Source organism: Sphaeramia orbicularis, chromosome 4 (genome assembly GCF_902148855.1).
Source record: "Sphaeramia orbicularis chromosome 4, fSphaOr1.1, whole genome shotgun sequence".
In the NCBI taxonomy this organism is placed as follows: domain Eukaryota; kingdom Metazoa; phylum Chordata; class Actinopteri; order Kurtiformes; family Apogonidae; genus Sphaeramia; species Sphaeramia orbicularis.
Genome location: NC_043960.1, coordinates 1,801,326 through 1,829,138, shown reverse-complemented (window position 1 = coordinate 1,829,138; position 27,813 = coordinate 1,801,326). Strand labels below are relative to the sequence as shown.

Here is a 27,813-nt window from a genome sequence, read left to right as displayed (position 1 = left end):
AATATTTAGTACAGGTGGAATATTATTAAAATTGCACTTCTCTTAAGACATTTCAGGTTCATATTTGTTCTGGTTATTCAGATTTTTTGTGAAATTATACTGTGTTTTAGTCTAAATTCATGAAAACATTTACATTTACTAACAGAAACATTTGGAGTAGTGAGTATTTATAGGTTATTATGAGACTGAATTGGTCTGAATGTGGAAACTGAACTAAAAGGACTGTTAATATCTTGGTGTACTTTTGGACTGGACCCTTTGGCGGACTGGATTTGGCCCCTGGGCCGCACGTTTGACAACTGTGCCTTAAATCGTCCAAGTATGGGTCAAAATCTAAAATGTTGTGCATGTCATGTGTGTTCTGTTGCAGATAATATATCGCCTGACCCCAACAAACAGTCTTGACCCATCTTATTGTATAAACAGGAAGTAATAATCAGACCTGTGCCAACAGCATACTTGGAGCACGACTTTCCTTTCACCTGACATGTTGTGACAACGCCACAGAAACTTCACACATGTCATGGAAACTTTCAATGCTGGTTAAGTTTGTGAAATGTCACACGTCTGCTCTGACAACATCGAAAGTTTTGCCCACAGGGGGCAGGTGACAAAATCCATAATGCTGTTAAGAGCTTATCTCAAATGTTATCATGAGTTTTTGGCTGTCTTTGGAAGTTAGTGATAGTTTTTTAAAATTCAGTTACCTTCTCCAAATATTTTTATTTCTGTTGAGCTCATGTTTGGACGGTTTCCATTTAATTTGTCTAAGAAAGATAAAGCCGTATATTAAATTCAGATAACACACAGGGATAGGAGATCTCTCATGTTTAAATAAAACCTGGACTGAGTAAAACCAGCTCAATGTGCATATGAGCACCTGACATGTGCACAAAGACAAACATTAAAACAATGTGAATCTGTACTTTCCATCAGAGGTGTCAAACTCGTTTTAGTTCAGCCCAGTTTAAGCTCAAACGGGCCGGACCAGTAGAATAATAACAGAACTAGTGTGTTGACCTGTGGGGATCCATGGGTTCTAGATGTGGTGGCTTTTCTGCTGTTGTGTATTCGTGCATGCTGTACCGCTTTTGTCCAGCAGTCACCGCCAAAGTGTTCTGGCCATAGAAACGTGATTGTAAGGCTACTGTATTCCAAAATTATATCTCCCAAAATGCTGGTCCTATCAACTTGGCATTTTCGCTAGTCTGTTCCTTGACCAAAAATACATACGTATACCAAACTGCAGCAGTCAGCTCTTTCTGCATTTTGTGTGAATCCCCAGACACACACACAGAGTCCGCTTGGCTTTTATAATATAGATAACCTAAAAATCATGTAAACTCCAAACTTTTCTCCATGTTTTAGAGTGAAAAAGTAAAATTGAAATATGAAAATGTTATTATCTACAAACTATCCTTTAAAATGTGAATAACACAAACAACAAAATTTCTTAAGAAAACGAAGTGCAATTTTAACAATATTCTGCCTCAGTTTATCATTTTCACATGAACATTACAACTTACAGATCACAGTGGATCTACAAATATACAAAACATTCTGTAACAGGCAGAATATTGACAATATTGTACTTACTACACTTAACATGTTTCATGTTGTTCATATTTGTTCAGGTTATTCATAATTTTTGTGAAAGAATAGTTTGTAAACATTTTTGTCATTTTATTTTTTTTTTTTTTTTGCACTAAAACACAGAGACAAATTTGGAGTTTTCATTATTTAGAGGTTATTATGGTAGTAGTTTACTGGTCCAAACCACTTGAGGTCATATAATTGCATAAAAAATTATTAGACCATCCAAAGTCATCAAAAACAACAGTTCTGCAATCCAGTCCTAACTCCTGTGTGTGTCATGTGACTAAAACAGACAAAAGAAAACATGGAATGAATAAAAGCACTGTTTGTGTCAGTACAATGACACAGATACTGATGGAAGAACTGAAGGGATTTTGGTTTTTATCAAGAAAACCTGTTAAATGGATAGATATCAGCTGTGAAATTAAACTAATATGAGCTGTTTTTGTTGTTTTCATTATATTTGTCCAAACAAATGGACCTTTATTTTGACCAGGCATTAACATGAACAAGAAACTGAAGAAAACAAGGGGTGGGCGAAGAATTTTTTCCGCAACTGTATTGTCTGTGTGTGGACCTTGAACCAAAACTACTTTAATACCTTTGATTATTAATGTCTTCAACATAACTTTTGCAATTCACAAATTCATCCCATAGGCCGGAACAGACCCTTTTTTTTAACCCAGTTCTGGCCCATGAGCCGCATGTTTGACACGCCTGCTTTAAAGCATATTTAAAGCAGATGTGTGATTTGAACAGGGACATAAAACAACAAATAGTCCTAACTGGAGGGAATACGGATGGAAGCTAAAAATGAGATACTTCAGAACGCCTCGTATAACATCGAGGTGGAGCAATACCTCATCTTTGTGTTGGAGGGGTTGTGGCTACGTAGGAGACCATACACATATATTCTGGGATTGTCCAAAATTATCAGAATATTGGAAAAATATTCAAAGAGAAATAAAAGGATGTTTGTCCATAGACCTACCAATGAAACCATCACATTTTATACTGGGCATAATACCTGAGAACCTTCAGGAAAACAGTCAAACAAAACTGCTTAGAATACTTTTATTAATTGCAGACAAAGTAATAACAACCTCCTGGTTAAAGCCACGACCCCCCACAATAGTCCAATGGAGGGACAGGATTCAGGATGTGTACAACATGGAATATACCACTGCAGTGTTACAAATGAAAAGAGAAATATTTATGAACAACTGGACCCACATTAAGTCACATTTTAATTCGATGTAAGTGTTTATGCTTTTTATTGTTGTTGCTGTTGTGGATTTCTGTTTTGTTCTATCTCAGATTCTGAAGAATGTCAAGGTTCTACCATGTTGTATTTTAATGGCTGATGTTGATCTCTCCTGAATATTCTGGTCCCTGTGGCCTTGGACTTGAAACAACCATGGACTACTACCCCCATTAAGACTGAAACATATACATACATACATACATACATACATACATATGTATATATATATATATATAGATAGATAGATAGATAGATAGATAGATAGATAGATAGATAGATAGATAGATAGATAGATAGATAGATAGATAGATAGATAGATAGAGATACAGATATAGATATATTTCTGTTATATAATGATTTGTTACAATGCACTGTATGGCTACACATGTGAAATCTAAATAAAAAGAAGTAAAAAAAAAAAGCAGATGTGCGAGTAATTAACTTACTACAGTGATGTGTCACCACTGAAATTTAAAAAAAAAAGGAAGGAACTGTTGAAGCCAACCATTCCATCCCTTTACTGGTTTCTTGTGTGTAGCGTGATTGGACAGCATCAATGAAAAAGAAATCTGATCTCATAAAAATCCCCTGCTGTACACATTTAAACAAAACAGGAACCACTAGTAACCGGTTCAGAAGAACACAAACGGATGCATAATCCACTGCACTAGTCATAAGTTACCAAGAATGTCTAACGGTAAAGTGATGTAAACTTGCATTTCACACAAAATGACAGTAAACTCAGCGTTGAACAGAGAAACTGAAGGTGAAACAAATAACAGCGAGAGCACAGAATACGAGGGAGGGCCAAAAAGCTCTCCGACAAATGTAATAAAATGTTTAATTAGTTGATTTATTGAGCAGAAACTCTCTGCCTTGAATCTCCCAGGTCCCTCTGCTCCTGTTAGGTGCCTCTCTTTTGTCTTTTGGTTGAATTTTGTTTTCTGGGGTAAACTGGTCGATCCAAGTTTCGTCCTCAGTGACACAGCACTTACCTGAACTGTTAGCCCCTTGTACGCAGTATTTCTGTTCTGGGGATATTCCACCTTTATTCTAGAACGTCTGTGTAAACGAGTTCATTTGGTCCCACCTCTGCCACGGTTCTGGAACGCCTCTGGACATAGGAACAGAGCTGTGACTAGGGACGGGAATCGATAAGAATTTAACAATTCCAATTCCATTAATGATTTTGCTTATCGATCCGATTCCTTATCGATTCTCATTGGCTGAGGGAATAAAAGAGTATAAACAGGCGTGTTTGCATGAACTGTCTTTTATATTTCCATCTGCACAGAAAATAGAACATATACAGTATGAACAAAGAATAAGAACAGATGATGCTGGACCCGGCCGGGTTGGGGGGGGGGTGTACAGTGACAGTGAAACTCCAGACTCTTTACTAATTTCTCTATTTCTGCATTTCCACTACGTGGAACCAGTTCGACTCTGCTCGTCTCCTGTTGTTGTGCTCCTCATTTCCTTTCCCATACCTTCAGAAACTTGTATTTGAGGGGGTACGACGTTTGTTGCCCACACCGGAACCAGAACTGGACCCAGATGACGGCCTGGTGTTCACTCTGCCACTACATTCACAAGCATCGCTAAGTAGAGAATCAGATGAATCACATGTGGACGAATGTTTGAACAGACTGGAGGGATTCCACCTTTAGAAGAAATGGAAGATCTGACAGAGTTCAACTGGACCTGGTGTGGTCTGTTTGGACCTGGTGTGGTCTGTTTGGACCTGGTGTGGTCTGTTTGGACCTGGTGTGGTCTGTTTAGACCTGGTGTGGTGTGTTTGGACCTGGTGTGGTGTGTTTGGACCTGGTGTGGTCTGTTTGGACCTGGTGTGGTCTGTGTAGACCTGGTGTGGTCTGTTTAGACCTGGTGTGGTCTGTTTGGACCTGGTGTGGTCTGTTTAGACCTGGTGTGGTCTGTTTAGACCTGGTGTGGTCTGTGTAGACCTGGTGTGGTGTGTTTGGACCTGGTGTGGTCTGTTTAGACCTGGTGTGGTCTGTTTAGACCTGGTGTGGTCTGTTTGGACCTGGTGTGGTCTGTTTGGACCTGGTGTGGTCTGTTTGGACCTGGTGTGGTCTGTGTAGACCTGGTGTGGTCTGTTTAGACCTGGTGTGGTCTGTGTAGACCTGGTGTGGTCTGTTTAGACCTGGTGTGGTCTGTGTAGACCTGGTGTGGTCTGTGTAGACCTGGTGTGGTCTGTTTAGACCTGGTGTGGTCTGTGTAGACCTGGTGTGGTCTGTTTAGACCTGGTGTGGTCTGTTTGGACCTGGTGTGGTCTGTTTGGACCTGGTGTGGTCTGTGTAGACCTGGTGTGGTCTGTTTAGACCTGGTGTGGTCTGTTTGGACCTGGTGTGGTCTGTTTGGACCTGGTGTGGTCTGTTTGGACCTGGTGTGGTCTGTGTAGACCTGGTGTGGTCTGTTTGGACCTGGTGTGGTCTGTTTAGTCCGTTTCTGTCTCAACTCCATGTTGTCTTCGTTCTGACCAAAACAATGCAGCGTACACATGACGTCATCGCGCATGCACAACGAAGGCGGAATCGATAAGCAGAATCATTAAGCAGGCAGGAGAAAGGTTCCAAGGAATCGAGCTACTAAGATCCGGTTCTCAAAAAGAACCGGTTACGGGTTCCCATCCCTAGCTGTAATAAAGGTGAGATCATGATTCTGGAACTCTGTGTAAAAGGATCGCCTCTTGTTCTGCAAACCAGGTGTGATGTTTTGATGATGTATGGTGTGTGCGAGCTCTGTGCAGGAGAATTTAACACGAGTGTGGGCCATGAACAGTAAACAAACAGATCAATGCGACCGGAAAGATGTCGAACTGGGGAGACGCTGAGATCCACGAGCTGTTGTTCCTTCAGGTGGAGGACTCTATTCATGCGAACATTTGTGGAACAGTGAAAGACGGTCCTGCTCTGCAGAGGTTAGCAACACCGCTATGCTCGGGGAAATTTCTGACGTGCAAGTTACATCCCTTTGATTCCAGAAGGCAGGTCCACGGTGTCAGAGTCCAGCCTGCTTCACCTCTGGTCCGCCTTTGTCTTGGCTGTGGAAATCTGTCCATGGTGGCAAAAAGGTGGGATCACCATCTCACCTTTTTTCCTGGATCTCTGTGTAAAAGTGGCTTTTGATTCTCCCTCGTATGTTTGAAGACAATGACTGCGGTCCAATGTGAATAAAGGGTTAAAGGACCTCCACCAAGGACAGCAGAGGTTCTGTTTGCATCAGGGTTTGTTTGTTTGTCTGTTAGCAGGATAACTCAAAAAGTTACTGATGGATTTGGATGAAATTTTCAGGAAATGTTGATACTGGCACAAGGAACAAATGATTAAATTTTGGTGGTGATCGTGGGGGGAGGGGGGGGGGGGGGGGACTGATCTGCCTTGGCAGAGGTCTATGCTCTCCGAGTGCTTTTCTAGTTTCCTATAGATTTAAAGATTTAAAATGTACTTTTGACTGGCTGATATGAGCACAGAAATGAGTCTGCTTTGTGGTTTTTGGTGGCCCTTTGAGTACCCGGGTACAGTCTTGACATTACATCCGGCTTTCTAAGAACAGGCCATTGATTTTTCCTCTGTATCACACTTTCAATATTAAGCAAGCCCCAACAAGTTTAAGTTTTAGTCATATCCTCAAGAGTCTATTAAATGCAAATCAGACTTACATGAAACTACGACTTAAGCAACTAATCAACCTCAGGTTTGACTGAATTATTACTGGAAAGACAGGAATGGCCATACAAGTGAACCCATCCCCCAAGAGCTGATTCATGCCACTTTCTATCAAGATTACTTGTAATTGCTTCAGGAAGAAAGTTGTATTTGAAGAAAAATAAATCTTGGACCCCCTGTTAGACCCAACACATGTATCCATCAGTGGACGCTGATGTTAACATGCTGATTTTGGACTCCAGTTCTGTGTTGCTTTGCTGAACAAGCTCCCAATAAGTCTGGATGTGTTCTGCCGTTAGTTCTGCCAAGTCCTGATCCCATGAGGAATCTGATTCAGGGAGAGTTCCAACAAACGCAAACACATCATTTCATTCAACAGCCTGGAAGAGGCTAAAATGAGAAACATATGTGTTTGTTTCTGAAGTGGAATTCTACTGTGGGATTCTCTGTTCTTCATACTGAAACACTACTTATTGTCTGGAATTAATGTGTTTTTGTCCACTCATAATTCATACCTTCTGACTGACCCTACATGAGAAACATCTGGTGGTGTGTACTTGATTCACATTAACTGAGAAATTAGATGTCATTATGATGATACATAATTATTTTAAGAAATGGTTTGTGGCATGTAAGAAAGAAAAGCAGAGAGGAGTTAATGAAAGGTCAAGTCAAATCCAGATGACAGATAACCAAGGTGTGTCCGAGGTATGAGAGACGCCTATTACTAACATGGGAAGCTCTTGATCTGCCACTGAACACAACTGACATTTAACCAGTCATTTGTTAAACGTTGGTGTTAGTCACTATCTGTGAGGTGTGAGACTGTGAGAAGACCGATACCAGAGTGTGAGTGACACAAGGTGACACTTACAGTCAACAGGAATAATGATAAGGATGCTGAGTGTGTCTGGGAATGGGTGTAAGAGCTTTTAGAAAACAATGAGAAGAGATTCCACAACAACTTTGATTATGTTGATACAGAAGTACAGTATGTCTGAATCAGAGGCGGCAAAAATACACACTGAAGGAGTACACACACTGACTGGCCACTTTATTAGGTACACCCATTCATCTACACGTTAACACAAATATCTCATAGGTCAATCACGTGACAGCATCTCAATACATCTAAAAAATCTGAACCATTAAAAACTAACCAGAAAATTCTAAGTTTTTGGAACTGAAATATTTATTAGCCCTTTTAGCATAGTCCAAACAAAAAAATGATGCCATATTATTTTGTTTATGATATATTTTTTGTATCACATTCAACACATTGAGCGTTTTTCCGCAATTTTTTGCTCACAACAACGTTAACTTTAGATACAAAGTAAATTTTACAAGTAAAATGTGAAAATATTGAACATTTTAGTTTTGTTTTTTGTTGTTTTTTTTTTACATAAAATGTTTTACAGCCATTTTATTTCACTTGAATGGCATTATAATTTAAATATTTTTCCATTTTCAACTGAATTAACATTGAATTAATGTTTTTCCTAATGGAACTTTTGGAAAATTACCAAAGACTTTCCTACAAAATGTGTGTTGGATGATTTAACATTAACAGCCATTTTAAAAAGGGGGGGGAAAAAAAGAAAGCTTTTCCATTAGCTGCAGTAACACAATAATCCACCAGGAGGCAGAAAGCACATATACAACAAGTTTTGGAGGAAAGTATTGATTTGGTTGATGAGATAATAGGTCTCAGAACCTAATGTAGCAAATATGATACAAATGGTTTTATAGGGTTAGGATGATCTGCTGAAGATCAAACTAAGCATCAGAATCAGGAGGAAAGGTGGTTTAAGTGACAAATGAACGTGGTGCGATTGTTGATCTAGTCGTTTTCAGAAACAATCGATTGACTTGAATTTTCACACTAAACTGTTAGCTATTTAGAGTTTACAGAGAATAGTCAGAAAAAAATATTAATTTACAGTGAGGAGCCGTTTTCTGGGTGAAACTGTCTTATTGCCAACGTTTAACTCTCATAATTTCCCATTTTGATACAAAGCTCATCTGCTAAACCTGGGCCACCAAATATAATCCTGTCAGTACCATAACTCCTGCTTTTAATTTATTTTCTATATTTACTATCCATTCTCTCCTTTCTGTATAATCTTGTACATTATGTGCATACTATTGTCGCACGTGATGTATGGATCTTGTTCTAATTCAGTGACCGTGGGAGTTTTTTTGACAGTTGTAAATATTGTTCATGTCAGAGGTCACCACGGTACACACAAGAGCATCTCTGAAGGTAAAACACATCAAACTTTAAAGCAGATGAGCTACAGCAGCATAATATACACTCACTGGCCTCTTCATTAGGTACACTTGGTATTAGTAAGGTGTACCTAATGAAGTGGCCAGTGAGTGTTTATTTGTGTTAAAAAAAAAAACTGATTGAAAGTCATAAAAGTGGAAAAAGAGCAAGCTCTGCAAGAACTTAAAAGAGTACAAGTCAACGGTAGCTCTTTTATTATTGACTCATCTGCTTCAAGAATCATTTTTGGCGTGACGCATAGTTTACTTTAGTTTATTTACTGGAACCGTGTACAAAAACGTTAATCCATTCATCTCTCAGAGAAAAGATGGATTGCACCACCAGATTTCACTATTAGCTAATTTCCATCTGTAGTCTGTGGGCAGGAGATCATAGGTTTCTCAGGAGGCTCAGATTCATTGACGTCTGTAGTGAACCACTGTGCATGTTCATAAGACACCTGAATAACCTCTGATATTCCCTACAATAATAACAATAATTATTTAATTTTATTCGAGGCTGTTTTCATTTTGATTTACTTTTAACTCCATGCTACTTTTTTAGATTATTATGCAACTTTTGTATTTATATATACCTTTATACTTGTACAATCGCTTGCATTGTTTGTAATAGTGTTGTAACTGTGGCTTTTATGTGAGTCGCTGAATTTACACCATGTGGATGAATAAAGTATATTCTATTGTATTGTACTGAATTGTATTGTGTTATATTCTTTCAAACACACCTACACATCCAATGCACAAACTGCAATTTGTCTGATCAAACTTACATCTATAATATTTTTTGTGTATAGTATAGTATAGTATAGCATAGCATGGTATATAGTATAGCATAGTATAGTATAGCATAATATAGTATAGCATAGTATATAGTATAGCATAGTATACCATAGCATAGCATTGTATAGCATAGTATAGTATAGTATAGTACAGTACAATATAGTATAGCATAGCATAGTGTATTATAGTATAGTATAGTATAGTATAGCAGAGCAGAGCATAGTATAGTATAGTATAGTATAGCAGAGCATAGCATAGTATATTATAGTATAGTATAGTATAATATAGTATAGTAAAGTAAAGAATAGTATAGTACAGTATAATATAGTATAGTATAGTAAAGTAAAGTATAGTATAGTACTGTATAGCATAGCATTGCATAGTATAGTATAGCATAGTATGGCATAGTATAGCATAGCATTGTATAGTATAGTATAGCATAGTACAGTATAGTATAGCATAGCACCGAATAGTATAGTATAGAATAATATAGTATAGTATAGCATCATATAGTATAGTATAGTATAGCATAGTATAGTATAGCATCATATAGTATAGTATAGTACTGTATAGCATAGCATAGTATTGTATAGCATAGTATAGTATCATATAGTATAGTATAGTATAGTATAGTATAGTATAGTACTGTATAGCATAGCATAGCATAGTATGGCATAGTATAGTATAGTATTGTATAGCATAGCATAGCATAGCATAGCATGGTATTGTATAGCATAGCTATACAATACATAGCACAGGCAACTTTTCTTTGGATTGAATACTAAAGAAACAAATCTACCTTTATCCAAAACCTGCTTTGTCATTCAGATGAAACCAAAGAATATTTTGCTTCTACTTCCATTTAAATCAGGGATGTCACAAATGTGGAATTTAGGTAGGTGTACAAACAAGTGGGATACTGTTACTTTCAATGAAGTTAGAATTCTTAGTATTACAAGTAATAAAAAGTGATAAAAACTCTGGTGTTCTGCTGTTCCTGCTTCCTGAAACTCTAATCTTCTATGTAACCTTCAGTTATATGTGGGTGCTTCCATGAAACTGGGCCTAAAAACAGGACATGGGACGAAAAATTCAAACCAGATATAAACTAATGTTATGAAGCAAGTTTGGAAGCACTTTGGGTCTATTTTAAAAATAAATACTTACAGAGATAAAAGAGAAACTATTTTTAAGATAAAACACATTTCTATCTAATTTTACATTATATTTAATACAAAAATCTGCATGTAACACAGTGAAAAGGACACGAAAATCACATGCTACTATTGTTTTGAAAACCTTCTTATTCTCTCACAGGTACATTTTGGGAATTGAAGTAATTATGCAAGGCACAGTGTTTGACAAAAATGACCACTGTTGCAAAAGCATTTGGGATTTATATGTGTTTAACTGGGCAAGTTCTGCATGTAACACAAGTGGACACGATGGGTTACATACAAAACCTGGAATGAGACTGAGATTCATGAAAAACCCACATGTCTGGATTAGAAAAACCACTAAGATCATCAAATTTAACGCAGTGTCTTTATTTAGAGTCTATATAAGACCATTTACAGCCATGTGGTCCAGATCTAATGCACCGACACCCAGGTAGTTTTTCATGTCCCACTTTTGGCCCCAATATTTGATTAAAAATTCATTAATTCTGGGATGGCTCAGAGCAAGAGGATAATTTTTTTGCATTTATCTGAGGCAAGGTTATTATCGTTAATGAAAACTAATGAAATGATGAAAACTAGAATTGTAAAAACATTTTTGTTAACTGAAATAAATAAAAACTATAATTAAAAGGAAAAAAAAGACTAACTGAAACTGTATTGTGTGTTTACAAAACTAACTAAAACAGATAAAAAATTATGGGTAAAATTCCCTTAGTTTTCATCTTTGTCAACGTTGGGTCGATATGAGATCAATTTATTTCCCTCAAGCAATTTTAGCTAGTGGCAGCGTGTTCACTGTGGTTTCCAGTCGTCTTCTGGTCCCCACTCTACCTGGAAACATGGAGACTAAAGCAGCAGAGTCCTGTCTGGGATTGATTTGAATAGGAGCACAGAGAAGAAGAGAAAAGAGACCACTGAACTACAACTGAACTACAACTGAACTACAACTGAACTACAACTGAACTACAACTGAACTACAACTGAACTACAACTAAACTACAACTAAACATTTAGAAGAAAACCAAAACTAATAAAAACTATCAAACCTGCTCTAAAAACTAATTAAAATGAACTGAATTAGAGAAAAAAAGTCCAAACTAAGTAAAACTAAACTAGAATGAAAAATCCAGAACTGTTAGAACCTTGGTCTGAGCTCATCATCCTGGGGGTAAATGTGTCTAAATGTACCTTTTATTATTGGGTCTAAAACGCTGACACCAGAATGAGCCCACTTTGACAGAAACACCCACATGTGAACTTTAGGAACATTTCACGACACTGACGCTGACGTTCTACAGAGAACTAAAGCTCCTTCTGCTGTTTCACATGTTTTCTAGGTGGATTATAATCAGGTCTGAGTTGGACACAGCGACCCTCTGAACAGCTCTGGGTGTGATGTCATGCTCCGTCTGCTCCTCCTGTCCTCAGATGGTCGTGTGGGGAACAGGTGGTTTACAGTGTGATCCACAGTGTGTGATCCATGAGTAAGTGTGTCCCATGACAGATAAGGAGCTGATAGGACGTGACAGAGCGTCTGTGGGATGCACCTTCGCTCATCCATGTCCTGACTGAGATATCCTGAAGTGACACTGATGGTGACATCTGTTTGAGGGTTTGATGTTCTGTCATGAGTTTGTGGAAGGTGTGAAAGCAGCTCATGTGACCTTACAAGGTTCTCAGACACTGACGGTGGATTTAACCACATTCCTGCAACAAGCACCGAAGATGAAGCATCAGCCGCTGGAAATAGAAACGAAACATAAGGTCTGGAATTCCTCCTGCACCGAGTCACAGAGCAAGAAAAGAGAGAGGGAGAGAGAGAGAGAGAGAGAGAGAGGACAGAAGAAAGACAGACAGATGAAAGAAAGAGAAAGAGAGAGAGAGGACAGAAGAAAGAAAAAAACAAAAGAAAGAAACAAAGACAGAGCACCTTCGTTCTTTCTTTCTTTCTTTCTTTGGAAACCTTTCTGTTTTATAAATAAAAGTGGATTCTTTCTTTCTTTCTAGAAAAGTCTTTTCTGGTTGATTTCATCAGTTGTTTTTTTTATTATATATTGTTGCAGTTTCTGTGGTTGTTTTTGTTTTGTGCACGTTGAGATTTAGTGTCAAATCTAAAGAGCGTTACAAATACAATGTATTATTATTATTATTATTATTATTATTATTCCTTACTTCCTTTCCGCTTTACTCCCCCCCTCCTCTCCCTCCTCTCTCCCTCTCTCTCCTCTCTCTCTCTCCCCTCTCTCTCTCTCCTCTCTCCCTCTCTCCCTCCTCTCTCCCTCTCTCTCCCTCTCTCTCTCTCTCATATTTCCTCCACCCGTTGCCCAGGTATGCCCTCCTGAACATGCCAAAACCAGCTAAAAACAAATGCGTGTAAACAGATAAAGGTGAATCATCAGCTCTTCACTTCCTCTTTCTTGCACAATGTCTCATTGTTGTCGTTCTCGTCTGTGGCCCCTCCCTTCTTTCCATGGCCTTCTCTTCTATCCTATAGAATCCCCTTATGTAGTGTTTGTCTGCTGGGTCACCTCTGCGCTCATTACAAGAATGTTTCATACACAGGTTTACACTGAAGACAGTCACATGCCATGTGAGACTTTTTTTTTCCTTCAGCTGCCTTGTGCCCCAGGCGTCTGTTGTAACACTCACCAATGACGTACACTTTAGTATGCATGTGCTAATGAAAGTGGCAATGAAATACTAATAGTATCAGTGTGTCAACAAAGAAGACATCATCATCTAAGAAGACTGATCTCATACATGATCACAAACGGAGACCTGAGCTGTGGCAACACAAGTTGCCACGCAACAGCAGCAACACAATCCATCATCCAGGTAAAGACTCGACTCCAGTCAGAAGAAGTCAACCATAACAAAGCACAGAAACATTTTGTTAAATGCAGATTATACAAAACCAATGCTGTTCCGTAGACTACAATCTACAGTTTCCTTTAAATAGTGCGTCCTCTGAAACACTGCTGGTGTCAAAGGTCAGCCACTTCACTGCCTGTTCTAACGCTGCTGTATTTGTACAAGGTTATCATGGAAATACATACATTTACAACACTGACATAAGATTTCTTCTCTTTTTTTATGTCCAATGTCATTGTGTCCTCAAATTTCATATCAAATTAAGAATAAAAAAACAACATGTAAATGCCATCATTATAGTGGAAGACAAAACATGTCAGTTATGTTTCAGGGGCACAACAGTATAAAACAGTATGTAATAAAAACAGAAAAGCCATGGGATCGACTAAAAAATAACTCCTGATGAATCACTTATCTGCACTTTTTTATACATTTATATCAATATATGAATTAAGTCGTTGACAGTGTAAATGTGTACGACTCTAAATACCTTGAATCTTAAATTTTGACTCTGTCAAATAATGCTACTTATATTTTGTCTAAAAGCATAATATGTGCATTAAATTGTTACATTATGGTCATTTTCATTTATGATGACGTCTGTTATCAGAGTGCATTCACAGATGAAAGTAAAACTGAAAAGTAAATGACCTGTTTGGTTACAAGTTACTTTACATGAGTAAAAGTACTGTAGTTATAGTAGTAGTCCACATACTGATGGACAGTATTCAACTCAGTTCAATTCAGTTCAATTCAGTTCAGTTCAGTTGAATTCACTATACTTTATTTATCCCCAAGGGACAATGTAAAATGGACTTGAAAGTGTCTCAAACAGAGACGACACAGTCTGTGTTTTATTGATAAACTGAATCTCCAAAGTTAGTCTGTGTTCCTGTCATGACACGTTCATGGCCCATCCCTCATAGGATTACATATTGTATTACCTCTGCCAATTATCGTTATATAATCTCTCTGTCTTTCAACAGGATTATTATTATGCACAAACTTCTGCGCCACCTTGCATGGAACTCGGTGGAAAAGTAAAGCGTGGGCGGAGGATGAACGGGGCTGACGGGCCGTTTATTTCTCACTCACTGACCTCAGAATGTTCACAGTTAAACCGGCTGAAAACAACAGGTTCTGTGGTTTATGTGTGGAAGCGTATGATGAGTGGACTGGACCGTTTACTCTGCTAACGGTCTGTACTCTCAGGTTCATGTACCTATGAACCGCATGGAAATCCAAATACAGAACAGTATTTGAATGAAGGTGCTTTGCCTCTTTCCACTCCACAGTCTGAAACTAAGAACAAACTGGGTTATCTCAGATGATCTACGCCCAGAGGTGTCAAGTAATAAAGTACAAATACTTCATTAACTTACTTAAGTAGAAATGTTGGTTATCTATACTTTACTGGAGTAATTATTTTTCAATCAACTTTTTACTTCTACATTTTCGTGCAATTATCTGTACTTTCTACACTTTACATTTTAAAAATAGCCTCGTTACTCTTATTTCATTCAGGCTTGTCATCGTTCAAATAATAAAAAAAACTACTCAGATAAATGGCATTATGCGGATAGAGTGAATTTGATAATGGTTGGATGAGAAGTATAAACACATGCCATTCCGACATCCTTTTGGTTTGTACACGATCCATCACACCTGACTTTTTGCACCATCCCAGTACTTACATTCAGCTAGTCATCATATCTTCTGCTCCATCAAACACGTTAATGCTCAGTAGTGCACAAATATGGTTCTTTAATATATTTACATTGGACTAAAGTGAGTTCATTTTCAATGGGCATGCATGCAGCTGGAACAGGTAGACTAGTGCAGCCCACAGTTTCCAACATTAACATTTTAATGTAACATTAGAGTCATTATGGGCTTTAGAAAAAGGTTTTTTGTGGAGGTGGGGTCGTGCACTATAGGCCCCTCCCCTGTGGCACCACCTAAGCTTTTGTCCTAATGGCCTTTAAACCAGTACTTTTACACTTTTACTGGAGTAAAACACTTGAGTTGATACTTCAGCTTCTGCAGAAGTCTTTTTAAACCCTAGTATCTACACTCAAACCCAGATAATATCACTTCTTTAAAAAAGCCATAAAAATATTTGACAAAAAAAACATTTAATTTCCACCACTGCGTTGTTTTCGATAAATATAAATTTCCTAATTTTAATAATTTTGTGAATTTTAAAAATGTGTGTCTGATGTTTACAGTCCTGCATGGACTGGCCCCTCCTCCCTTCACAGAGTTTATCAAAGCCTGCTGTCAGTGGGAGGGGCCACCGCTCTGTCAGTGGGAGGGGCCACACAGGCGCACTGCTGTTGGACAAACTCCACTGTCAGTCACTGGAACTGAATATTGGAGTTTCCCACTCAGCATCAGAGACTCACAGTCACACACCGCCTTCAGGTCACAGCTGAAACATCAGATGAAGGAAAACCGAAGCTGGTTCCGTCAGTCGATCGTCCTCAGTGTGTTCTGGGTGTTTTTAGGATGTTTGGTCTTTTATCAGTTGTCTTTCTTGTCATCTGCCTGGGAACTGCAGATGGAAATGAGCCCAGCTGCTACAGTCCTTCATATTTCCAGCTGCAGCTGTTGGAGATGTTCATTAATAGGCACTGTCCCTAATAAATAAATAAATAAATACATAAATAAATAAATACTTCAGCCTGCGTAACGAATGTGAATACTTTCGACACCTCCGTCTGCACCACAGTTCCATAAACCACTTCACCTCAACAGTCATGTGACACATCTGGTGTTTTTTCGAGGCCAAACCCAAAAACCTGACTGTCCATGACCTCTGTATGTTTTGTGGACTCTTCCGTTACCAGACAGCTGTGGGTAAACCCACTGCTCTGCCTCCTCATCAGCTGTGATCAGCATTCATTTACTAACACTAACAAACAGCGGGGGCTGGTGGAAGACAATATGGAACTGTAGTTTTGTGTGCAGAGCCGAACCTTTAATGCACCAGCCAGCTGATGGTGCTTCATGGGCCCTTATGTCCAGTTTCCCCCCGGTAACTGAGGCAGCCACGCCTCCAGGTTTGTTACCATGGTAACACTACACAACGCTAGTAGCAATATGCACATTCTACACATCCACATAAACATCTTATTGTATCTAAATGTAATAAAAATATAGTCATAATGTCTCAGTATGTACTTATATACTTTGAACATGATGCGTATTCTTGAATTTATGGTTAATCTGATCCTTTTATTTTTATTCCACAAACACAAAAGTAAATATGCCACAACACAACACGCCCAAACTTTAAAGTCTTTATGATTGGATTTGAAGAATACAGTCACAGAAAAGATTATGAGACCATCCAAAGTCATGAAAAACAACAGTTCTGCAATCCAGTAACTCCTGTGTGTGTCATGTGACTGAAACAGACAGAACAGAAAACATGGAATGAATAAAAGCACTGTTTGTGTCAGTACAATGACACACATACTGATGGAAGAACTGAAGGGAGTTTGGTTTTTATCCAGAAAACATGTTAAATGAATAGATATCAGCTGTGAAATTCAACTACATGAGCTGTTTTTGTTGTTCTCATCATATTTGTCCAAACAAATGGACCTTTAGTTGGACCAGGCATTAAAATGAACAAGAAACTGAAGAAAACAAGGGGTGGGCGAAGAATTTTTTCCCTCAACTGTAAAAAAAAAAAAACTAAAAAAAACCTGACAATTTATAAACAACTCTTTAGCTGTATTTTCCTGTTTCTATATCTTTAATATTTTCATGTTTTTTTCTCTCTTTTGTGTCTATAAGCCGTTGCATTATCTGTTTGGATGTTTTTTCTTGTTGACATCTTGATATTTGTTTAAAACTATCAGTGTTTTGTATGCATCTATATTTTCAATAAAGATTTAAATAACTAAATAAATAATACATCCACATAACCAGAAGAACATCAGCTAAAAGCTCACTAAAACCAACTGTCTGACAACAGAACACAGCTCTGACAACAGACACTTAACGAACAAACCTCTAAAATAAGCTGACAGTGTGAGCCAGTGTATGTCATGAACAGTTTCATAAAATCACAGAACAATGAGACAAACTTTGCAACACTAAACTAACACTAAACAGCTCTGGTGTTATTTCTCTGTTAATAAAACTCACTGAACAGACACAAACCAAACAGAACAAAACTACAGTTTGCATTATGCAGGGATAATTATGTATTTTATCTTACCTTCGCTGTTTTCTGGTCATAACTTGGTTTAAATGAAGGACCTTCTGCCAGATCAGCCAATCCACTGGTGTGTGTTACATTGAAATGATTCCCACTAGAAACAAATGGCCCAGGGTTTAACAGGTTCAAAGTGTTTTTTTTTTTTTTTTTTTTAATGTTTGATTAAAATCTACGGAAGCGTATTGCATTCACAAAAAAAAATAATTTCGGCTCTGTTTTTCTGAATTAATGAGATAATTATCTCATAATTACGAGAAAAAATAAGTTAAAAAAAAAATCGGCGCTGTTTTTCTGAGTTTATGAGATACTGTTTCCTGAAAAAAAAAAAAAAAAGCTCTGTTTTTATGAGTTTATGAGATACTGTTTCCTGAAAAAAAAAAAAAAAGCTCTGTTTTTATGAGTTTACGAGATACTGTTTTCCGAAAAAAAAAAAAAAAAGCTCTGTTTTTATGAGTTTACGAGATACTGTTTTCCGAAAAAAAAAAAAAAAAAGCTCTGTTTTTATGAGTTTACGAGATACTGTTTTCCGAAAAAAAAAAAAGCTCTGTTTTTATGAGTTTACGAGATACTGTTTTCCGGAAAAAAAAAAAAAAGCTCTGTTTTTATGAGTTTACGAGATACTGTTTTCCGGAAAAAAAAAAAAAAAAAAGCTCTGTTTTTATGAGTTTACGAGATACTGTTTTCCGAAAAAAAAAAAAGCTCTGTTTTTATGAGTTTACGAGATACTGTTTTCCGGAAAAAAAAAAAAAAGCTCTGTTTTTATGAGTTTACGAGATACTGTTTTCCGGAAAAAAAAAAATAAAAAAGCTCTGTTTTTATGAGTTTACGAGATACTGTTTTCCGAAAAAAAAATAAAATGTGTCTGTGTTTCTGTGTCAGTGGGACAGTGGTCCCTGGTCCAGGCAGGAGCTCCTTCTATCTGTGCTGCTGAAAGCCTCTCGGGGGAGCGTGAAGTTGTTTCCGTTCTCGTAACCGGTTCCGATTACGGATCATGGAACTAGTTTCGTTCACAGAAATCAGAACCAAGCCCCGCTTCGTGCACGGATCAAGCCCTTCAAGCACACCGGCGCTCGGAGCCTGTAACCCGGCTTCCTGACAGGGCACGACCGCGGTGATGGGAGTTGGCATTAATGAAGTCAAATAAAATGACATTCACCAGCATTAAAGAAAATATACACAGCAGAAGAGTGCAAATGTGGATTCATTTATTTGTCGGACCTGATGGAAAGCATTAGTCAGAACTAGATCCATGGAGGAGCGGCTTGGTGTACCGGTTCGTCCCCCCTCCAATAACTTTCCATCAGGTCCAGGTGGACAGCTATCCGCTCCCCGGTGTGTAAGCCGGACTGGAGCGGGTGGACGGAGCAGCTCAACTCGACAGAACCCCGGCGCTCGGAGCCTGTAGCCGGCTTCCTGACAGGACAGGACGCGGTGATGGGAGTTGGCATTAATGACTACCACTACTACTAGGACTCCTGCCATGGGGCGGGTGTCCTGTCCCGGTGCATTGGGCCGACCAGGTGAACCAGTGTTTTCCATGGCTGGTGGTCCTGTGCCAGCTGCTCTGCGTCCTCCATGGTAACTCCATGTTGTCGGAGGTCGCCTGCAATGACGTCGAGCCATCGGGTGCGGGACTTGCCTTGTGGTCGTTTCCAGTCTGCGGCCTTTGGGTCAAACTGAAGGATGGCTCTTGTTGGATGGTCAGGAGGGAGGCGGAGGACATGACCGAACCAGCGGGGGCGACGTTGCGCGGCCAGGCTGGATGCTTTGGGCTGGCGTGTGCGGGCTCCAAGCACCTGATTGGAAACCCGCTGGGGCCACCTGATGTTTTCGATGGTTCTGAGAGCCCTGCTATCAAAGCCACCTATTCTGGCAGCCAGAGTCTGGTTTAAGGGCCGTGTTTCCGAGCCATAGAGCAGGATGGAGAGGACGGCAGAGTTGTAGATCCGGGGCTTCGTCCTGCGTGAGATGGTCTGGTTCCGCCACAGTGGTTTCCAGAGAGACATCAGAGCTGATGCTGCCAGGGCCCTTCTGCGGGTAATCTCTGGTTTTAGGTCCCTGTTGTCTGTCATCACCCCAGATACACAAAGCTCTTGACAGGTTCTACAATGTCATTACTAAGCTGCAAGGGAGGTGGATCTGGCCCATCACTGACATGCGTGAGGTTGGTTTTTGTCCAGTTCACTTGGAGGCCAAGCTTCTGTGCCTCTTCACTGTAACTGCCCAGAGCATCTGTCAGCTGACTGTAGGATGTGCTGAGCAGGATGGTGTCAGCAGCGTACTCCAGGTCCTGGCATTAATGAAGTCAAATAAAATGACATTCACCAGCATTAAAGAAAATATACACAGCAGAAGAGTGCAAATGTGGATTCATTTATTTGTCGGACCTGATGGAACGCATTAGTCAGAACTAGATCCGTGGAGGAGCTCTTGGTGCCCCGGTTCACCCCCCACCCCCATAGCTCTCCACCTGGACCTGATGGAAAGCTGTCCGGGGGTGGGGGGTGAACCGGGACACCAAGACGCATATTTTCTTTAATCATGGTGAATGTCATTTTATTTGACTTCATTAATGCCAACTCCCATCACCGCGTCCTGTCCTGTCAGGAAGCCGGGCTACAGGCTCCGAGCGCCGGGGTTCTGTCGAGTTGAGCTGCTCCGTCCACCCGCTCCAGTCCGGCTTACACACCGGGGAGCGGATAGCTGTCCACCTGGACCTGATGGAAAGTTATTGGAGGGGGGACGAACCGGTACACCAAGCCGCTCCTCCATGGATCTAGTTCTGACTAATGCTTTCCATCAGGTCTGACAAATAAATGAATCCACATTTGCACTCTTCTGCTGTGTATATTTTCTTTAATCATGGTGAATGTCATTTTATTTGACTTCATTAATGCCAACTCCCATCACCGCGGTCGTGCCCTGTCAGGAAGCCGGGTTACAGGCTCCGAGCGCCGGTGTGCTTGAAGGGCTTGATCCGTGCACGAAGCGGGGCTTGGTTCTGATTTCTGTGAACGAAACTAGTTCCATGATCCGTAATCGGAACCGGTTACGAGAACGGAAACAACTTCACGCTCCCCCGAGAGGCTTTCAGCAGCACAGATAGAAGGAGCTCCTGCCTGGACCAGGGACCACTGTCCCACTGACAGAGAAACACAGACACATTTTATTTTTTTTCAGAAAACAGTATCTCGTAAACTCATAAAAACAGAGCTTTTTTTTTTTTTTTCCGGAAAACAGTATCTCGTAAACTCATAAAAACAGAGCTTTTTTTTTTTTTTTTTTTTCGGAAAACAGTATCTCGTAAACTCATAAAAACAGAGCTTTTTTTTTTTTTTCAGGAAACAGTATCTCATAAACTCATAAAAACAGAGCTTTTTTTTTTTTTTTTTCGGAAAACAGTATCTCGTAAACTCATAAAAACAGAGCTTTTTTTTTTTTTTTTCGGAAAACAGTATCTCGTAAACTCATAAAAACAGAGCTTTTTTTTTTTTTTTTTCGGAAAACAGTATCTCGTAAACTCATAAAAACAGAGCTTTTTTTTTTTTTTCAGGAAACAGTATCTCATAAACTCAGAAAAACAGCGCCGATTTTTTTTTAACTTATTTTTTCTCGTAATTATGAGATAATTATCTCATTAATTCAGAAAAACAAAGCCGAAATTATTTTTTTTTGTGAATGCAATACGCTTCCGTAAAAATCTGCCTCCATTTTAGTGCATCTAAAAGTGTAGTAGTGTGGCTTTTTTTTTTTTTTTTTAAGTGAAATTAAAACTTATTACTTGCAGGAATGAAAGTCAGATAATCCAGATGAAAAATCCACATTCTGTCCACTAGACCACCTGTCAGCTGTTAGAAACTCTACTTTACCTTCCTACACTCTTCAGCTGGTCCTGGGGTGAAATACAGAGTTGGTGCAGACTAAACAGAGATGCCTTTGGACTAACTTTCATTTCCTCTGACATCTGGAGCATTTCTGGAGTCTGAAATCCAACCCAGGGAAAATCATCCATTACATAAGGACAAGAAAAGCAAAACAACTAAAACTGTTCAAAACAACAATTTCACAGAGAGCTACTGGTGTTAGATGAACCAGAATCAGAATCAGATCCAATCACTTTTATCGTCATTCAGCAAAATTCCATCCCAGATACTCTGCAGAATGAAATGACGATGCACAGTCAACACCAAAAAAACACCTGAGATAAAATAAGAACTAAAAATACTGATGCAGTAGTGTCATAAATAAATAAATCTAAAACCAAGAGAATAATAAATATATGCTAAGATTGCACTCATAAGTAACAGGTTATTGCACATTCACACTCACAGACACTTATTTCAAAGACAGATGGCGGTAGGAAAGAAACAGTTTGTAAACCTGCCACTTTTACATTGCATTAAAGCAGAGGTGCTGATGAGAGGACCGGAGCTGAAGGAAAAGCACACACAGCCCGGCTCCAAATAAACTGGAAAAAGCCTTTATTTCATGAGGGGCTGCAGATTAACTCTTTGGGGCTGGAGTTAAAAACACACCAACATGAGTCAGCATGTGCCTTCTTTAGGACGTTTACCCTGAAATAAAGGTTTTTTCCAACTACAACTGTTCTTTGGAAGTTTTCAGAACCACACACTCACACTCATTGTACATGACCAACAAGTGAACCAAATCACACACAAATGAACTCAATACTGTACAAAAATGAAAAAATAAAATAAAATAAAACAAAACAAAACAAAATAAAATAAAATAAAATAAAATAAAATAAAATAAAATAAAAATTAAATTAAATTAAATTAAATTAAATTAAATTAAATTAAATTAAATTAAAAAAAAATAAAATAAAATAAAATAAAAAGTAACATCAGTCAATTCTGACATGGACCACAGGACACAGGATGAGTATTACATCATAATAATATACACTCTTTTTGTTTTCAGAGGTGGTTTTGCTCATATATTTTTGTATACAGTTGTTCTATGTTTTTTAATCTATTCTTGTATTTTACTCTTTTTTTTCCCTTTTTTTTTCTGTACAGCGCTTTGGTCCACTGTGGTTATTTTAAAGTGCTTTACAAATAAAGTTGGATTGGATACTGATATGTTGAAACAACTCTTCTGTAAATAATTTGAGGTGGGCCCCTGTGGACCAGAACCACTGGTACTGATGTGATGCAGCCACAAAACAAGGACTGGACCCACATCCTTTTCCACAGTTAAAACTCTGCTGCTCTTCTTCTAATTTAACCCATAAGACCCAGTGGGACTGTTGTGTCAGTTCCCAGAGGAATTTTTCTCTCTGCTTAACCTTTCCTAAGTGATTTATCACCATTTATTATAATATTATCCTCTGAATTTTGCTTTTTTTTTTTTCCAGTGAGAATCATCTATTTTCCTTTGTGTAATTGACGGAAAAAATTCTTTTCCCACCCCTTGTTTTCTTCAGTTTCTTGTTCATTTTAATGCCTGGTCCAACTAAAGGTCCATTTGTTTGGACAAATATGATGAGAACAAACAAACAACAGCTCATAGTAGTTTAATTTCACAGCTGATATCTATCCATTTAACATGTTTTCTTGACAAAAACCAAAATCCCTTCAGTTCTTCCATCAGTATCTGTGTCATTGTACTGACAAAAACTGTGCTTTTATTCATTCCATGTTTTCTTTTGTCTGTTTTAGTCACATGACACACACAGGAGTTAGGACTGGATTGCAGAACCACTGTTTCTGAGGACTTTTGATGGTCTAATAATTTTTTCCGCGACTGTAGATGTTCATAAAAGCTCAGAGTAAATTTAAAGGTGATTTTATCAAAACAGAAAAAAATGAATAAAAAGTGACTTATTTAGTAAAATCTGTCATTATCAGAACATAACCCCAGTGTGTCCATCCACTGTCACTGATCCAACTCCATGGGTTTGACTGGAGAATTAATGTTGTAGAAGATGACGGTGTTTCCATGGTAACTACGGAGCCTATTTAACAGGGTCAGATTTCTCTAAACCCACTTTTATTAGTCGTTGGTTCATTTCTTTGTGTATTTGGAAGTTTGACTTTGAACCCTCCAGCTGCTGCAAAACTATCTTTATATTCATTTGGGCAAAAATCGAGCGGATTTCTACAACCTGTTTGAATTCCTGCTTAATTTGTAACGTCTATAACTAGTTCCGTCTCCACATGTGCTCATATCAGGTCCAGACTTCAGACCAACATTTCTCCAGTTCGACAGAATTGTTTGTCAGCAGCAGCGGTTGGAGTAAAAACTGAAAATCTGTCCAAACTTCAGGCTGATTACCTCAAATGTTCAGTTGTTGGTTGAACAGGACAAAGCAGCACAGCCAATAACCTGGAGGGGGCGGGGCTTGAAGTGACTCACGTGCATTTAAAGGGCCAGCGCTCCAAACCACCTTTCTAGCGTCATGACTAGTTGAAGTTGGACCTGTGGAGCTGAATGAATGAAGAATTCAGAGCCAAGCAGAGCATTTACAGTTTATGGAGACCACAGACAAAAAAAATGCAGAATTCCATTTAAAAAGCCACCTGTGACTCCTTTAAGGTCGTCTAAACTGAAGTGTCTCTCTGGGGGTCGGTGCCAAGCCTTCACGTGCACCAGCGGCCCACGCCATCTCCCAGTTGACCCCAGTTTCTGCCGCCTGCGAAGCGTCACGTAATCCCAGTTTTGGATCACGGACTCGACAAGGTCTGGATTCAAGGATGTCCAGCGCGGTCAGAAGGAAAACACACAGTGAAACCATCTGATCTTCTCCCAGAGCAGGGCCCACCACCCGCTCATGCTCATTACCCCAGACAAAGCAGATATGTTCCCCAGCTCCATCTCAGAGGCCTGGACTTGAGCGAGCCACACATTGGTGCACAATGGATTAATAATACTCAACCTCAGGCAACTGACAGTGAGGAAAACAAGTACTACGCACACACAATTAGGTCATTTTCATGCTACAATGAGCCAAGGCTCTTTGAGAGGGACTCCTACTTTAGGTCCTTTGAAGGGAAGAGAAGAGACGGAGGGAACCGTCCATCTGATGCACACGACTTAATGAAGGCCGTTTCTTTGCTTGTGTGTGTGTTTGTGATGAAACTCCGTGTGAGGGCAGACAGTAAATGTGCCCTCTGTGCTGGTTGGGATAAATGTGTGAATGGATGGGAAAGTTGAGCCTGTCATTGTCCGTGTTTAGAGGGGGCGTCCTGCGCTGTCTCACCGCTCCGTGCTTCCAGTCACGTCAACATTCCTTCCACCATGTTTGTTTTGGAGAGGGATTCCTGGAAAATAGCGTTCATTTGTCGGTTACGCTGCAGGAGTTGCTGTTGCTGCTGTTGGTTTTGGGGCTGGAGGCCGTTCTTTACACCTCATATACAGGAAGGCAGACTTTTCTTCTCTGGGCAAAATTCCGGGAAAAGCACACCTCAGTCACTGGAAAATTTTAGGGATCTGCATAATAGCCCCAGTTTTACCACTGGGAAAAATGAGTAAATTAAAGTCCAGTACATGTTTTTAGGCAATGGCTACTGTCACAGTACTGTGGCACAACATATCAGTTTGTCCGTCGCCACAGACCAATCAGATGTTTGTATTTGTACCAGAGCCAATCAGGGATACTGTTCCATGAACTCATTCACCTCTTCTTTTTTTTTTTTTTTACTCATCCTCCTCTTGCTGCCTCAGTACTGTGGTGATATATGGAGTATACTTCAGTTTGTTCTTTTGTGTATTTTTCTACCACAGTACTGTGGCAAATGATGGAAGAAACGACAAACTGGTGATAGTATATAGTATAGAATAGGAATTATTGTTGTAAATACTCTATATGTTGTTTTATGATGTTCTTTGCTCTGGGGGCTGGAGGAGGTGGGCGGAGCTACATGTTAGATAGATGCAGTCGTGTGTCATGTGACTTCAGTTCTGTGTCAGTTCAGTGTATTCAGTGCTGTGCTCCAGTGGAATCCTGCATTCTGAACGTTGTCCCAGTGGCTGGTTTATATCAGTATCAGATTTACCTAGCGGCGCCGTGCACCCCTGCCACCCCACGACTGGAAATCTTTAAAAATATATATAAAAAAAACAACAACAATAAACCACTCTGACCAGGATTTGAACCAAGATCTCCAGAGTTGCAGTCCATTATGTCACCAGCTGAGCTAAACCTTCACTGTGTTGCTTGGCGTCCTGTTTGTGATACGTTTGTCTTAGAACTTTTCAGGACGTACGTTCCCAGTCTGGACGTGATAGAAGGAGGGCTCTGATTGGCTCTGTAGTAACAGACAAACGGATATTTCACACCACAGTACTGTGTCAATAGCCACTTTGATATTTTTATTCTTATTCTGAGAAAAAAATCCGAATTTCTAGATTAAAGACAGAAGTCTGAGATTAAAGTCAAAATTTGAGAAAAAAGGCAGATTTTTTTTTTTCTTAGAATAATCATTAAATATATATATATTGAACCATACATTTTTATTTGTTATTTCTTCCAGCGGCCCTAATCCTCTTCCATAAACATCTCATCATCTCATCAAATCAAGTACGGTTTTATTTTGCCTCTGGTGCAATACATTTTTCTCCTTTAATTAACAGCTATATCTTTAATAAAGGGAATGTGAAGGTTTTGGTGAGAAATTCCTGCTCTTTTCATTTTCTTGTATCTGTCACCGCAGCTTATCTGTGACCCCCCAGATCATGCATGTTACCTCGCAGTATGCAAATCATCGAGTCCATCAAGTGTGTACAAGTTTTATCTGATGGGCTGAAAAGTGAGAGCTTCAGCTGCACAGGAGTTTCTGCACGCAAGAAGGAAACTGGGGCGAGGAGATGCACGTTTATTAACCCCTAAAGACCCAAACACCAAAAGCATCTACTGATGGAAAATATTTAAGAACTTCTGAGCCACTAAACCTATTAATACATGTCAATAATTGGTGTAAAATACAGTTTGTCGTCTTTTCATGGTCATCAGATTTGACCCATTTGGACGTTCAGAGGCTCTGTAGTTACCATGGAAACACCGTCACCTTCTACAACATTGATTCACCAGTAAAACTGGTTCTGTTGGGTTTCTGTAAATTGGCTTAGAGTCTAGTTTTTGACCAACTCTATATATAAAGTGTCATGAGAGAACTTTTTTTGTGATCTGGCATTATATAAATAAAATTTGATTGATTGAGTGATTTAATTGGTTTTCCCCTGTAAGTCGCTTTGGAAAAAAGCGTCTGCCAAATGCATAAACAGAAACATAAAACCCATGGAGTTGGATCAGTGACAGTGGATGGACACACTTTATTGATATCTTTGCTGAAAATGTCTCTTTTTCTTCAGTTTTCTCTGTTTCTGACATCCTCCTGACACCCACTAAGTAAACATGTTCACCAGTTTACACTCAATAATTGCTTTAATTGGAAACAGCATGATGCAACAGTTTTTTCAGATACATTTTTTACATTTTTTTTCTACATAATGTCCTTTTCAGTGGATGTTATGTATTTTTTTATTTTTTATTTTAAAGTAAAGCTGTGAAACTCTTGTCCACTACAGAGGACCAAAATGCATGCTGGGTCTCAGGAGGAAATAAAAACCTTCAACTTTAATCTGAGTTTTTATGAACACGTACATGACCAGTGAATTAAATGTAGGAAAATATGTGATTTCCACTGAAAAAAAACCCAAAAATGCAGACGATAATGTTTTAAATGGTCATAAATCAATTAAGAAATGTTAAATATGGAGAAAAAAATGTTTTGGAACTGCCACATCTTTATGGGTTAAAAACGAAAACCAAAAACAGGTTGTATCAGAACTGAAGCCCGTTTGGACTCCTGTGTTTATGTTTGTCCCTCTGTGGGACCGTTTTGCACACACTTGTTTATGTGTGAACAGGAAAGTTTGTGTTTACGTGTT

General features: G+C 39.0%; 1 long non-coding RNA gene across 1 annotated transcript; it reads right to left on the bottom strand.

Moving 5' to 3' along the window:
- Window positions 1-237: 237 nt before the first annotated feature.
- LOC115418007 (uncharacterized) lies at window positions 238-27,373 on the bottom strand. Its single transcript, XR_003935235.1, has 3 exons — window positions 27,252-27,373; window positions 4,239-4,245; window positions 238-249 (listed from the first exon to the last, which is right to left on the bottom strand). It is a non-coding gene; the product is annotated as an uncharacterized LOC115418007 (long non-coding RNA).
- Window positions 27,374-27,813: the final 440 nt, after the last annotated feature.